The sequence below is a fragment of the Zingiber officinale genome, chromosome 4A, assembly GCF_018446385.1.
Source record: "Zingiber officinale cultivar Zhangliang chromosome 4A, Zo_v1.1, whole genome shotgun sequence".
Lineage (NCBI taxonomy): Eukaryota > Viridiplantae > Streptophyta > Magnoliopsida > Zingiberales > Zingiberaceae > Zingiber > Zingiber officinale.
Window position 1 is genome coordinate 21,084,069 of NC_055992.1, and position 12,498 is coordinate 21,096,566.

Sequence of the window (12,498 nt, forward strand, 5' to 3'; positions counted from 1 at the left end):
TTCGCCCGATAGCTCATCACCTCCGACTAGTGGGGAGAAAGAGGTAAGGTGCTCTGATTGTTCTGGAAATTGGTTTTGTATTGTTGATGAATTAGGTATGTGGAATTGAAGATGATATGGATTACTAGATGGTTAGTATATCACTAGTTGATACATGCTTAGTGTGATTGAATAGTTAAATGTAGGTTTTGATCTTAGATGTAGATCATGGTTGGATTTATTATTGTGATGGATTATGCTTGTTGCAAGTTCTAATTCATATGGATTAGTTAAAGTCGATTGAGGAGTTTAAATGATCCAATTAGGGTTTATAATTGGATCTGGATTTATATTAGTTTTTCGAGGATTAGATTTAGCTAATTTATTTATATGTAATTAGCTAAATCTGGATATCATATACTACAGGAGTTTGATACGATACGAGCATCTCGACGTCGGATTTGGACTGGATTGGACCTTCCTATTGGAGGCGGGTACTTCTTGACTTATCTTTTATGATATTGTCATTGGATATGCATAGTATTTTATAACTACATGCAATGAACATGTTTGCCTTTGGTATGTCACTGTTTGATATCCATAGCATGTTAGGTTTGTCACCTGTGATTATATCTCGTGATTTGTTGCCATGATTATCTTGTTACCATGAGTATCTTAGTTTCTAGAATGACATACCATGCTTACTGAGGTTAGGACTAGGATTTGGATTGTTGTTTCTGGCCTGTGTATCTAGATTATCTGATACTTAGGTTTTTGTGCCATATCAGATTTGTGTACCTCTAAATGTATATCATATATGATTCGGGTGTTTAGACCCTGATTCTTTGATCTGTGTATATTGTTGGTACATATGCTATGGAAGAGGGATATGATTTGGGTCTAGATTGTTATACCTTAGAGGACTTGTATACCCTAGATCCGTGGATTTGACTTACTGATACTGTGGTACCCATATTATGTATATATGGATTTTTTCTTGATCGGGATATTCCATACTTATTATGTTCAGGACATAGGGTTATTGATATTTTATCGCCATGTACTCTAGATCTTGGTATGTGACCATCACTTTACAGACGCATTTTGTATGTATGGATGTGGTTATGTTGATCGATTTTGCCGTGTTTAGTGTCATGCATCATGATTGCATCTTTGTCGATAATCGACTCCATTGTTGTTGAGCACGTTACGTGGATCTGCACACACCACCACTCGTGGGTTAGTGGTCGATTCGGCGATGTGTGTTGCAGGGACTTTGTTTAGCTACGTTGGTCGCTCGTGGGTAGTGTGACCTGGCGTGTTGGCCGATTCCTCCGTCGTCGTGTCTGGGAGTTGAGAGCATTGAGCTCCCCATTTATGATTTGGGGTCGCGGGGCGAGTACTCAAGCGGCGTCCGTCCACTCGGTCGCTCGTCGGGGCGATGGCAGTCTGCGGTTGTCCCACCCTCGGTCTCGCCGTTTGTGTGTGAGATGGTATTAGCGTCGGGGGTGACGAGCATCATTGACATCATGTCATTGATCGTTTATTTCTGTGATTGTGTTTCTTTGCGTTTATTTTGCGTTTGGTTGAATCGTATGTTTGGCATCATACGAGTTTAAGCACTTCGGTTTGCGACCCTTTTGTTTGGATAGGAGTTCTGGTGATCTGACTTCCTTAGTTACCTTCGGTTTGTATCTTTCTAGATATATGATTAGGGCAGATTCCATGTTTATTCTTTATTAGATATATCTTACTGGCGTATACATTGGTATTGAGTTGTTGAACTCACCCCGTGGACTATATTTTTGGTGCGGTTATTTATGGTGTCGCTTGGCATCCTGTCTCTGGTCCCCCACGTCGCGAAGGCATATCGGTTTCACGTATGTTTTATTTGTTTATGTATTTGTTTTCTATACTCCGATTTTGTTCTTGGAGTGTTGATGTTGTTATGTGGTGTTTTGTATTTGTTATTGGTTTGTATGCTAGCCAATTTGATTTTGTGTTTGGTTTTGAGTACGGTGGTGGCTTTATTTTTAGCTGCGTGGTGTGTCGACGGAGAATTTGATATTAATGCGTGGTGTTTGTTTTCTTTTATTGTTATTATTCGGTAGCGTATGGTGAGGTATATAGTCTTGTAGAAAAGTTTGGTTGTCATAAATGCGGGGAGATCAGAGACTCCTTGGGGCGTGACAATTTAGTGGTATCAGAGCGGTATACGATACTTGCTATATGTTCGGATTTTGAGATTTATTCGATATCAATTTATTTGGTATCAGAGATGACTTCTGAGTCTTATTTCCGGTCTTTCGGATTTCGTGTTTTAGTCTTCTCGATGTGATTTTTCGGGTTTTGGGACCTGGCGTGAGGACATCTCCAAGCTATAGGAGGTATGTCGGTATACCGTTATCCTACCTTTCTGTTAGTATATGCACTGTTGTGTATTACAGTTTATGACATGTATTAGCACTCTTTACTAGTACCTGTCTAGTTGATATATCATACATTTTATGCATTAGGTAAACCACTGATGATGATCGACCTTGATAGAGGTTAAGGGTTACAGTTTCTGGTGATTTATTATATCATACACCAGTAGTTTTTTTAGCTTCTGTTATTATTAGTTGATTAGAAGATCGAGGCACATACCAGCCTCTGCTATTATTAGCCGGATAGTGAATAGTATCTATGTATTCATGCTGACATAGCTAGTAGAATACCATATTACCTCAGTTAATTTCATCAGTAAATATTGGTTTACTCTTGTTAGATTGGTCAGTAGAAGTCTGATTTACACTAGTTGATTTGGGTAGTCGTGTATTGATATACCTTAGTTGCTTGTGGAGGATTAAGGTATTCTTGATTTGTTAGAAGATGATTGATTTAGTTTTGTTGGTTTGATCAGTAGAGGACAATTATACTCTATTTTTTAGAGGTTCGAATCTTTTGATTTTTCGTGCTTAGTTGGATATTATGAGCACATTGAAGTACATGACTGTTACTGACGTGGGAAAAGACGGAATTAGCCGTATATCGTTGTTGGTTTGGTCAGTCTTTAGAGGATTGATTTATCCTATTCCGTGGGTACTTTAAATTTAGACTGTAAGTACCTTGTAGGATAACTTAGAAGGTGTTGTAGGAGTCCTGTGGTAGACTGACCGATTGCATCATTGAGCTTATGCTGATTGTAATATTCGAGATATCTTGTTGATTATATATGATTAGTGAGTGCACTCGTGTCTATCTTGATCTGCTGGAAGTATTATGTTGATCATACTCGAGGTGTATGTATATATGGGGTGAGTATTGTTGGAGGTATATTGTCGATTATACCTACGTTGATTTAAGCACACGTGTACGATATGTATTGTTGGAGATATCACGATGATTTATACCTTTGTTATGAGTATGTTTGGTGTACACAAAATGGAGGATTATGTCGATCATACATATGTTGTGTGTGCACGTGTGCCGGGTGTATGGTTGGTAGTATCATGATGATTCTACCTATGTTAAATGTAGAATGTTAAATGTCTACATTATGATATTAGTTGTTATACCCTGTCAACTAATTCTCCCATTAGTGGGTGACCGACCCACTAGGAGGATGATAGAGTTGACTATGGATTAGATTTGCTTACTGGGTGGTTATACCCTAGGCTACCCACATTGATCTGTGGTAGAGTGATCTTGTGCAGTCTCTAGCTAGATAGTTAGGTGCTTGGGCACTTATGTATGGATCGTTTGTGGTAGAGCGTGCTTCCACATATTACGGATTGTTTGTAGCGGAGCATTGCTCCCATATTTATTGTGGATATTTATTCTGGATTATTTGTGGTGGAGCGTTGCTCCCACATATGGAGGATTTCTTGTGGTAGAGCGTTGCTCCCACATGTATGATATTTCGTGTGATAGAGCATTGCTCTCACACTGGAGGTTCTATTCTTTGATGATTATATATCGTTGGTGATTAGATCTATTTATTGTTGAGGATCTCATGGTTAGGAATGTCTGTGATACGGACATTTTGTGTCTTGGTTTTACCATTAGTGCTTGTGGTGCCCTAGATGTTATCATGGACTCGATGATTTGGGTATCCCAGGATGTTTGGATTGGTTTCCATTGTCTTTGTTGACGATGTGGTGATCTATTTCGGATCCGAGGTGAGTCACGTGCACTACCTTTGCATAGATCTAGAGATGATTCGACGAGAATATCTATATGTGATTATCAGTAGGCTGATTTGGATTGTCTTTTGTGATGATGTTTGGGACTCACGGTCACCAGTAGGAGTGTACCGTGGTTCCACAGGAGATAGAGGTTGTTGCCGTTGGGAACAGTCGAAATCAGTGTAGGAGATCCGCAGTCTTTTGTGACTCGCAGGATATTATAGATCTTACGTTGAGGGTTTCTCTCGGATAGCTATGTCACTGACACGCCTGACCAGGAAAGGCGTGAAGTTCACTTGGACTGAGGATTGCGAGACCAGCTTGGTTTTACCTTCTGGAGAGGACGGATTCGTGCTCGATACCGACGCATCTTTACAGGATTTGGCGCTGTTCTGATGCAGCATGATACGGTAGTCGTCTGTGTTTCTTGGTAGTTGAAGAAGCATGAGAAGAACTACCCTGTACATGATCTGGAGCTAGTCGCCATTATTTTTGCCATGAAGATTTGGCGACATTATTTATATGACGTTACATTTGAGATTCTCACTGACCATAAGAGTCTCAAATATCTGTTTTACTTAGAAGGAACCTAATCTCCGACAGAGGAGATGGATGGAGTTCCTGAAGGATTTTGATTATACCATTAGCTATCACCTAGGAAAAGCTAATGTGGTTGTCGACGCACTTAGCCGGAAGTCTAGAGTGACTTTGGCTTGCCACCGAGTTGTGGTCACGGCCGGTTACCATGGTTGCTCGATCGTTGATCGGGACGAGGATCTGAAACCCTAAGGCTGATCGATGTTGCGATCATTGCGAGATAGCTTCCAGGCGTGACCGAGTTCACGAGGACGAGGAAGGTGTTATACACTTCCGAGGTAGATTTTCAGTCTCATCCGGTCTTATAGGAGTTACTTCCGGATCGCTCATGATTTGCTGTCCACCCAGGTGGTGCCCGTATGAACCAAGATTTGAGGTGTTTATTGGTGGAGCAGCATGAAGGGCGGCGTGAAGGAAGGCAGTCTGGATTGTAGCTAGATGTCTCGCATCGTGAGTGGCCGGCGTTAGAGATCTGCGACTTACTTGATTTCTATTCCTGAGTGGAAATGAGAACATATTACTAAGGATTTTGTGGTGAGTTTGTCGAGGACATGACGAGACCAAGACGCGATTTGGGTAATCGTTGATCAATTAACCAAATCCGCGCACTTTTTAGCGATCTGGAAGACATATTTCCTGGATCGATTGGTAGATCTGTTTTGCCGGGAGATCATCAGATCACGTGGTGTCGCGTTGACTATTATTTCGAATAGAGACCCTCGGTTCACGTCTCGTTTCTGGCAAACTCTATGGCAGGCCTTGGGCACTTAGCTCTGATTTAGTACAGTTTCCATCCGCAGACAGATGGACAGTCAGAGCAGATCATACAGACTTTAGAGGGCATGCTGAGGTTATATGTATTGGATTTTGGAAGCAGTTGGGAGGACCATCTGCCATTAGTAGAGTTCGCCTACAATAACGGTTTGCATTCGGCTATCCAAATGCCACCGTTGAAGCGTTGTAAGGTAGGCCTTGTCGGACATCCATCCTCTGGGTTGAGGTTGGGGAGGCCCAGTTATTAGGACCTCATAGAGCTCGGATGAGAGTTGGTCCGTATTATCGGACGGAGGATGTTAGGCGGGATCGCGATATCTTGATCGAGGCGGGACCCTAGCGTTCTCTATGGCGACCGTATTTGCGGTTCCGACGAAAGGGTGAAGAGTTGATCTCGGATCTGAGCTAGATATGTTGGACTTTTCCAGATCTTGGAGAGGATTGGAGCGGTAGCTTACTATCTGGCACTACCACCGTTCCTGTCAGGCGTGCATGACGTATTCCACGTATCTATGCTGAGGAGATACGTACCTGACCTGACACATATGCTGACGGATATCTCAGTTCCCGTTCAGCCTGACGTCACTTATGAGGAGATTCCGGTACAGATTTTGGACCGGAAAGAGCGTCAGTTAAGGAACAAGATAATCAGATTGGTTAAAGTCGGATGACAGTATCATTTGGACGAGGAGGTTACTTGGGAGCTCGAGGATATTAGCCGAGCTCAATACCCCATCTTTTCACTTGGTGTGTGTGATATTATTTACCGTTCAGCATTTATACTCTTTACCTGTTGTTAGTATTTGCTGATGGTAGATAACGAAATTTGGGGGCCAAATTTTTATTAGTGGGGGAGAATGTAAAATACTGAAAAATTAGCGAATAATGATAAGGGATTTTTCCGAAATTTTTGGAAATTTTTCGGGAATTTGTCGGAGCTCGTAGGACTAAGTTTATGGGGATTAAAATGGGGTCTAGGAAAGCCTGTTTAGGCTACCCCATTTATGTGAGGAAATGTTGATTTTCCTTTTTATTTTCTTTTTATTTTTCGTTATTTCTTTTTCCCCATTTCTCCTACCGTGCGGTTCCCTACTTCTCCCTCGTCGATCTCTCCTCCTTCTTCTCGATCCTTCACCTATTCTCTTCCGATCCAGCCGAGGACATCCCTTTCCCTTCCCATTTTTTTCCTCCCGAGTCGATTTCCCTCCTCATACCTAGCACCGGCCTCTTCATCTGCTCTTTCTCGAGCCGTATCTAGGCGCCGCCACCACATGAGGCGAACGGAGCAGCGCCTCTCCACTGCGGCTCTCCCTCCAGCGGTGCCCTAGTGCCGTTACCTCCATGTCATCGTCATCCTCTTCTTCCGATCACCTTCTGCCGCCCTCTCGGATCGCTGTCCCTTTGTGCCAGTGAGTTTGGCCGGAAGAGGGAGTATTGAGCTCTCTACTGATCCTACTATCCTAGCACTGTCTGCGATTCTTTGATCTCTTCTCTGGCTGACGGCGAGGAGCACAAATTCACCCTAGCAGCGATTTTGGAGGTAAGTACCATACGTAGCTGTGGATTTTGGACTTGATCTTGTTGGAGTGGTGTTGATTTGGGAGTTATGTGTCCCAAGGTAGAAGATGAGTAAGATTCCAGCCACCACGATACTGTTCGCTGGAGTTTTCCTTCGCCCGATAGCTCATCACCTCCGACTAGTGGGGAGAAAGAGGTAAGGTGCTCTGATTGTTCTGGAAATTGGTTTTGTATTGTTGATGAATTAGGTATGTGGAATTGAAGATGATATGGATTACTAGATGGTTAGTATATCACTAGTTGATACATGCTTAGTGTGATTGAATAGTTAAATGTAGGTTTTGATCTTAGATGTAGATCATGGTTGGATTTATTATTGTGATGGATTATGCTTGTTGCAAGTTCTAATTCATATGGATTAGTTAAAGTCGATTGAGGAGTTTAAATGATCCAATTAGGGTTTATAATTGGATCTGGATTTATATTAGTTTTTCGAGGATTAGATTTAGCTAATTTATTTATATGTAATTAGTTAAATCTGGATATCATATACTACAGGAGTTTGATACGATACGAGCATCTCGACGTCGGATTTGGACTGGATTGGACCTTCCTATTGGAGGCGGGTACCTCTTGACTTATCTTTTATGATATTGTCATTGGATATGCATAGTATTTTATAACTACATGCAATGAACATGTTTGCCTTTGGTATGTCACTGTTTGATATCCATGATTATATCTCGTGATTTGTTGCCATGATTATCTTGTTACCATGAGTATCTTAGTTTCTAGAATGACATACCACGCTTTCGAGGTTAGGACTAGGATTTGGATTGTTGTTTCTGGCATGTGTATCTAGATTATCGATACTTAGGTTTTGTGCCATATCAGTTGTGTACCTCTAAATGTATATCATATATGATTCGTGTACCTAGACTTTGATTTGTATATTGTTGGTACATATGCTATGGAAGAGGGATATGATTTGGGTCCAGATTGTTATACCTTAGAGGACTTGTATACCTAGATCCGTGGATTTGACTTACTGATCTTGTGGCATTATGTATATATGGATTTTTCTATCTGATCAGGATATTCCATACTTATTATGTTCGGGACGTAGGGTTATTGATATTTTATCGACCTATGTACTCTAGATCTTGGTATGTGACCATCACTTTACAGTACCCATTTTGTATGTATGGATGTGGTTATGTTGATCGATTTTGCCGTATTTAGTGTCATCGTGATTGCATCTTTGCGATAATCGACTCCATTGTTGTTGAGCCATCGATTCATGGATCTCCGCTCGTGGGTTAGTGGTCGATTCGAGCGATGTGTGTTGCGGGGACTTTGTTTGCTCGTTGGTCGTGAGTAGTGTGACACAACGTGTTGGCCGGCAGAGATTCCTCCCGTCGAGAGCATTGAGCTCCCCATTTATGATTTGGGGTCGCGGGGCGAGTACTCAAAGCGTCCCATCGCTCATCGTGAGCGATGGCAGTCGGTTATCATTACCCACTCGGTCTCGCCGTTTGTGTGTGAGATGGTAGTGGCGTCGGGGTGAGACCGCATCATCGACATTGATCGATTTATTTCTTGTGATTGTGTTTCTGCGTTTATTTCTTTGCGTTTGGTTGAATCGTATGTTTGGCGTACATGATTTAGACACTTCGGTTTGTGACCCTTTTGTTTGGATAGGAGTTCCTGGTGAGACTCAGTTACCTTTCGGTTTTCATCTTTCTAGATATATGATTAGGAGTTGTATTCCGTGTATTTATTAGTTATGATATATCTTCTTAGTATAATTTAGTATTTGAGTTGTTGAACTCACCCCGTGGACTCTATATTTTTCTACCGGGTTATTTATGGTGTCGCTTGGGGCATCCTGTCTGCCGTCGCGTCAGAAGACATATCGGTTTCACGTATGTTTTATTTGTTTATGTATCGGTTTGTTTAGCTCTATACTCGATTTTGTTCTTGGAGTGTTGATGTTGTTATGTGGTGTTTTGTATTTGTTATTGGTTGTATAAGGCAGTTTTGTGTTTTGGTTTTGATGCGGTAGGTGGTTGCTTTATTTTCTCACGTGGTTGTGTCGAGTGAATTTGATATTAACTGCGTGGTGTTTGTTTTCTTTTATTGTTATTATTCCAGCCGCATGTGGCTGAGGTATATAGTGCTTGTAGAAAAGTTTCAGATTGTCCGCCGTACAGGGGAGATGCTGCCGAAATTTCTTCGGACAGAGACTCCTCTGGGGCGTGACATAAATATTGATCAATATTATAATTTTGAACACAGGATCAAATGACAGAAAGAGTGGCTCAGGCCTCTCAGCCACCATCAGAGGGGGGGGGGTCACAGTCTCTATCCACTGACGCGCTAAATGAGATATATTATGATGTTGTCGGTGGAAGGACAAAAAACTCTACCCTCTACAGCCTTGGCTCTCAGTCCAAAGTGACATTTGATCGTTTGAGGACTCCTAGGGGCCGTGCTAGTTCCTCTTCTTCTAGTGAGGTGTAGTCATTAAGACGCGAAAATCAAGAACTGCGCACTCAACTGAAGACAATGGATGAGAGGATGTCTTCTATGGATGAGTGGAGGGCTGCTGAGGAGAAGAGGAGGACCGACCAGGAAACTCTCTTTGCCAGTATGCGAGAGATCGTGGCAAATTTCGCTCGCACCCAGATGCCAAATGGTCTTGAGTCCTAGGAGACTCAAGACCCATCAGACCGTGATGATTAGTATGTTTCGAGGTTTGTTCAACTACTATTTAAATCTTTATTTATCATACAAGTTACATGCAAAATATATTTGATTATTTTATTCTACTCTGCTCATTTCTAATATTTACATTAATATATGTTTTAGGCGTCAGGGTGTATATATTCAGCACGATCATCATCATAATCATCATTTTCTTTCTATCTAGGTATTTATTTTTTTAAATGTAAAATTCATTATACATCTATGTAACATTTCGAATTATAGATCGATATCAATCTCATCATAATTTATTGTATTTTACTTTTTGTAGAATTTTACACTATTAGTTGTTTTTGGAGTATTTGTTATCATGGTATGAATTTATACATTTAAGCACGGAAATACTTTGTTTATATTATGTTTGTTTATATATGTGTTGTTAGAATATGTAAACTGTGATTGAGTTAGTTTATTTGTTAACTGTGATTGTATCTGTGATTGGGGTTAGTTTATTTGTAAATTGTGATTGCATCTGTGTCGATATTTGTGATTATATCTGTGATTGTGTTAGTTTATATCTGTATTTGAGATTATAGCTGTGATTGTATTTGTGATTATAATTTGTATACATGGGATGAATGAGAATACAAAAGGAATCTGTCAGATTTTTTTCTTTTACTGACGGAATACCGACGGAATATGTATCTCGTCGGTATTCCATATCGTAATATACCGACGGAATTGGTATTTCCGTCGGTAATTTCTGATGGAAATATCAATTCCGTCGGCAATTGCCGACGGAAATACCAATTCCGTCGGCAATTTCCGACGGAAGTACCAATTTTGTCTGTAATTGCCGACGGAAATGATATTTCCGTCGGAAATTACGATATGAAAATTTTAATCAGGACCCCCCCTTCCGACGGAAATTATATTTCCGTCGAAAAACTGGGGCGCAAGGTGTCCGCGTGTTTATTGACGGAAATAGATTTCTTTCGGTAGATACCGACGGAAATATTCCCTCCGTAGGGAAAATAAGTCCCGACGCATATTCTCGCGACAGATTAATATCCGTCAGTAATCTGTCGGTAAGGCCCATTACCGACGGAATACCAACGGATAATTCCATCGGTATTGTGAATTAATTGAGACCTAACTCTTTGTATTCCTTGGAGGCTATAAGTAGCCATCCTCAGAAAGATTCAAATGTAGAATTCCTTCTCTCCATTTCTCTCTCGTCAACTTTTTCGCTTTCTTCCATCGGAAGAGATTGGTAGTGCTTTCAAGGTTTTGTCAATCCAAGAGGTTAGCATCTGACGAATCGTGTCAAATTCGTGATCTAGTGCACATGAATACCGCTAGAGAAGTTACACATGAGGCTCTTATCTGTCTGTGATATCATTCAAGCCTATCGATAACTCGAGGTATGTTTTTATGTTATTTTTATATAAAACTATATGTATCATAAAAAATCTATGATTCAATATATATTTTCCGCTGTGCTCCGAACCCGACAATTTTAGATACAATGGATCTTTGACAACTCATCCTTGCAATGAGCCTGTTATTTGGACTGTGATGAAAGAGGTGATATCACAAGCAATCTAATGCATGCCCCACCATATGCTAATTAAGGTGATCAATTTTTTTTTAAAATTCACCTATGGTTTTGCAGGTCAGAAGTGTAACGGGGGAGCAAGTTGAGCTACTAAGGGCTCCAGTGAATCATGTAAGAAGTTTCCTCTAAATTATGGCACGTTGTTGGCGTTTCCAAGGACCGACTTGATCATATAACTCTTGTTTTTCTTGGCAGACGGACAATGCAAGGCCGACACAGCTAGTAAACGGACGCAAAGCGAGCTCTTGATCGGTGAGGAGACTAGGAGATCGTTTGGACGTCCTAATCCGCTGTAATATCTATCATTGTAGTAAAAAAAATGAATACATTCGCCCCTAGTACTTCCGTCAATTCGTTTTAGGATCAAAACGGAGGAGGTAAATCACGGACGACTACTAGCCTTTGGAATAGTGACTAGCACATAAGGGAGGTATTTACCTCGGTTTTTACCGAGATTCGAACCCCAGACCTCATTGTGATAACACTTCATGCGCTAGCCACTAGACCCATCCGAGATATTTATCTCGGCTATAATACCCATCAGCATGTTAAAGCGATGGACCTTTAATCCTTCTCTATTTTCTATCAGATAGTATTTTGCTTCCTTATATTTTAAAAATAATATTTAACCGTGGATCAAAGTTAAATATGTAAAAATATTATAAAAAATAATTATGTCCTTATTTTTTTTATAATCTTATGAAGAAAAAATCATATTGAATTTATTGATAATTTATATCTACTTCTTTTCTTTTGTTGATATCTAAACTAATTCTAAATAATTTAAGACATAATTGATATTTTTCAACAAGTACCTGACTATTGATTTACTAATTAAAATCAATAAATTATATATAACCTTCAACAATATATAAACACTAATATTTAATTATACAAGTAAAATAAAATTAAGTAATTTAAAATGTATATTCGAATACAATGTATAATAAGTATTTTCTTCACTCCCCCCTAAATTAAAAATTTTAGATCCACTCTCTCCACGATTATGTAAGGTTCTATGAAAATAAGTAAATGTATAAACTTTTTTTCTTGCACAAAGATAAATTTCTTCGTCTTCTTCAAGTTCTTTTCTTTTTCATGTATGCATACGAGTCTCACATCTCAGTTCATCATTGACTT

The 12,498-nt window shown here is 40.1% G+C and overlaps 2 long non-coding RNA genes across 2 annotated transcripts; both read left to right on the top strand.

Moving 5' to 3' along the window:
• The first annotated feature begins 6,915 nt into the window (after nt 1-6,915).
• LOC121969678 lies at nt 6,916-7,652 on the top strand. The gene is made up of 3 exons (XR_006108608.1): nt 6,916-7,056; nt 7,135-7,230; nt 7,593-7,652. It is a non-coding gene; the product is annotated as an uncharacterized LOC121969678 (long non-coding RNA).
• Nucleotides 7,653-11,279: 3,627 nt separating this feature from the next.
• LOC121973194 lies at nt 11,280-11,846 on the top strand. The gene is made up of 3 exons (XR_006109414.1): nt 11,280-11,327; nt 11,416-11,469; nt 11,554-11,846. It is a non-coding gene; the product is annotated as an uncharacterized LOC121973194 (long non-coding RNA).
• Nucleotides 11,847-12,498: the final 652 nt, after the last annotated feature.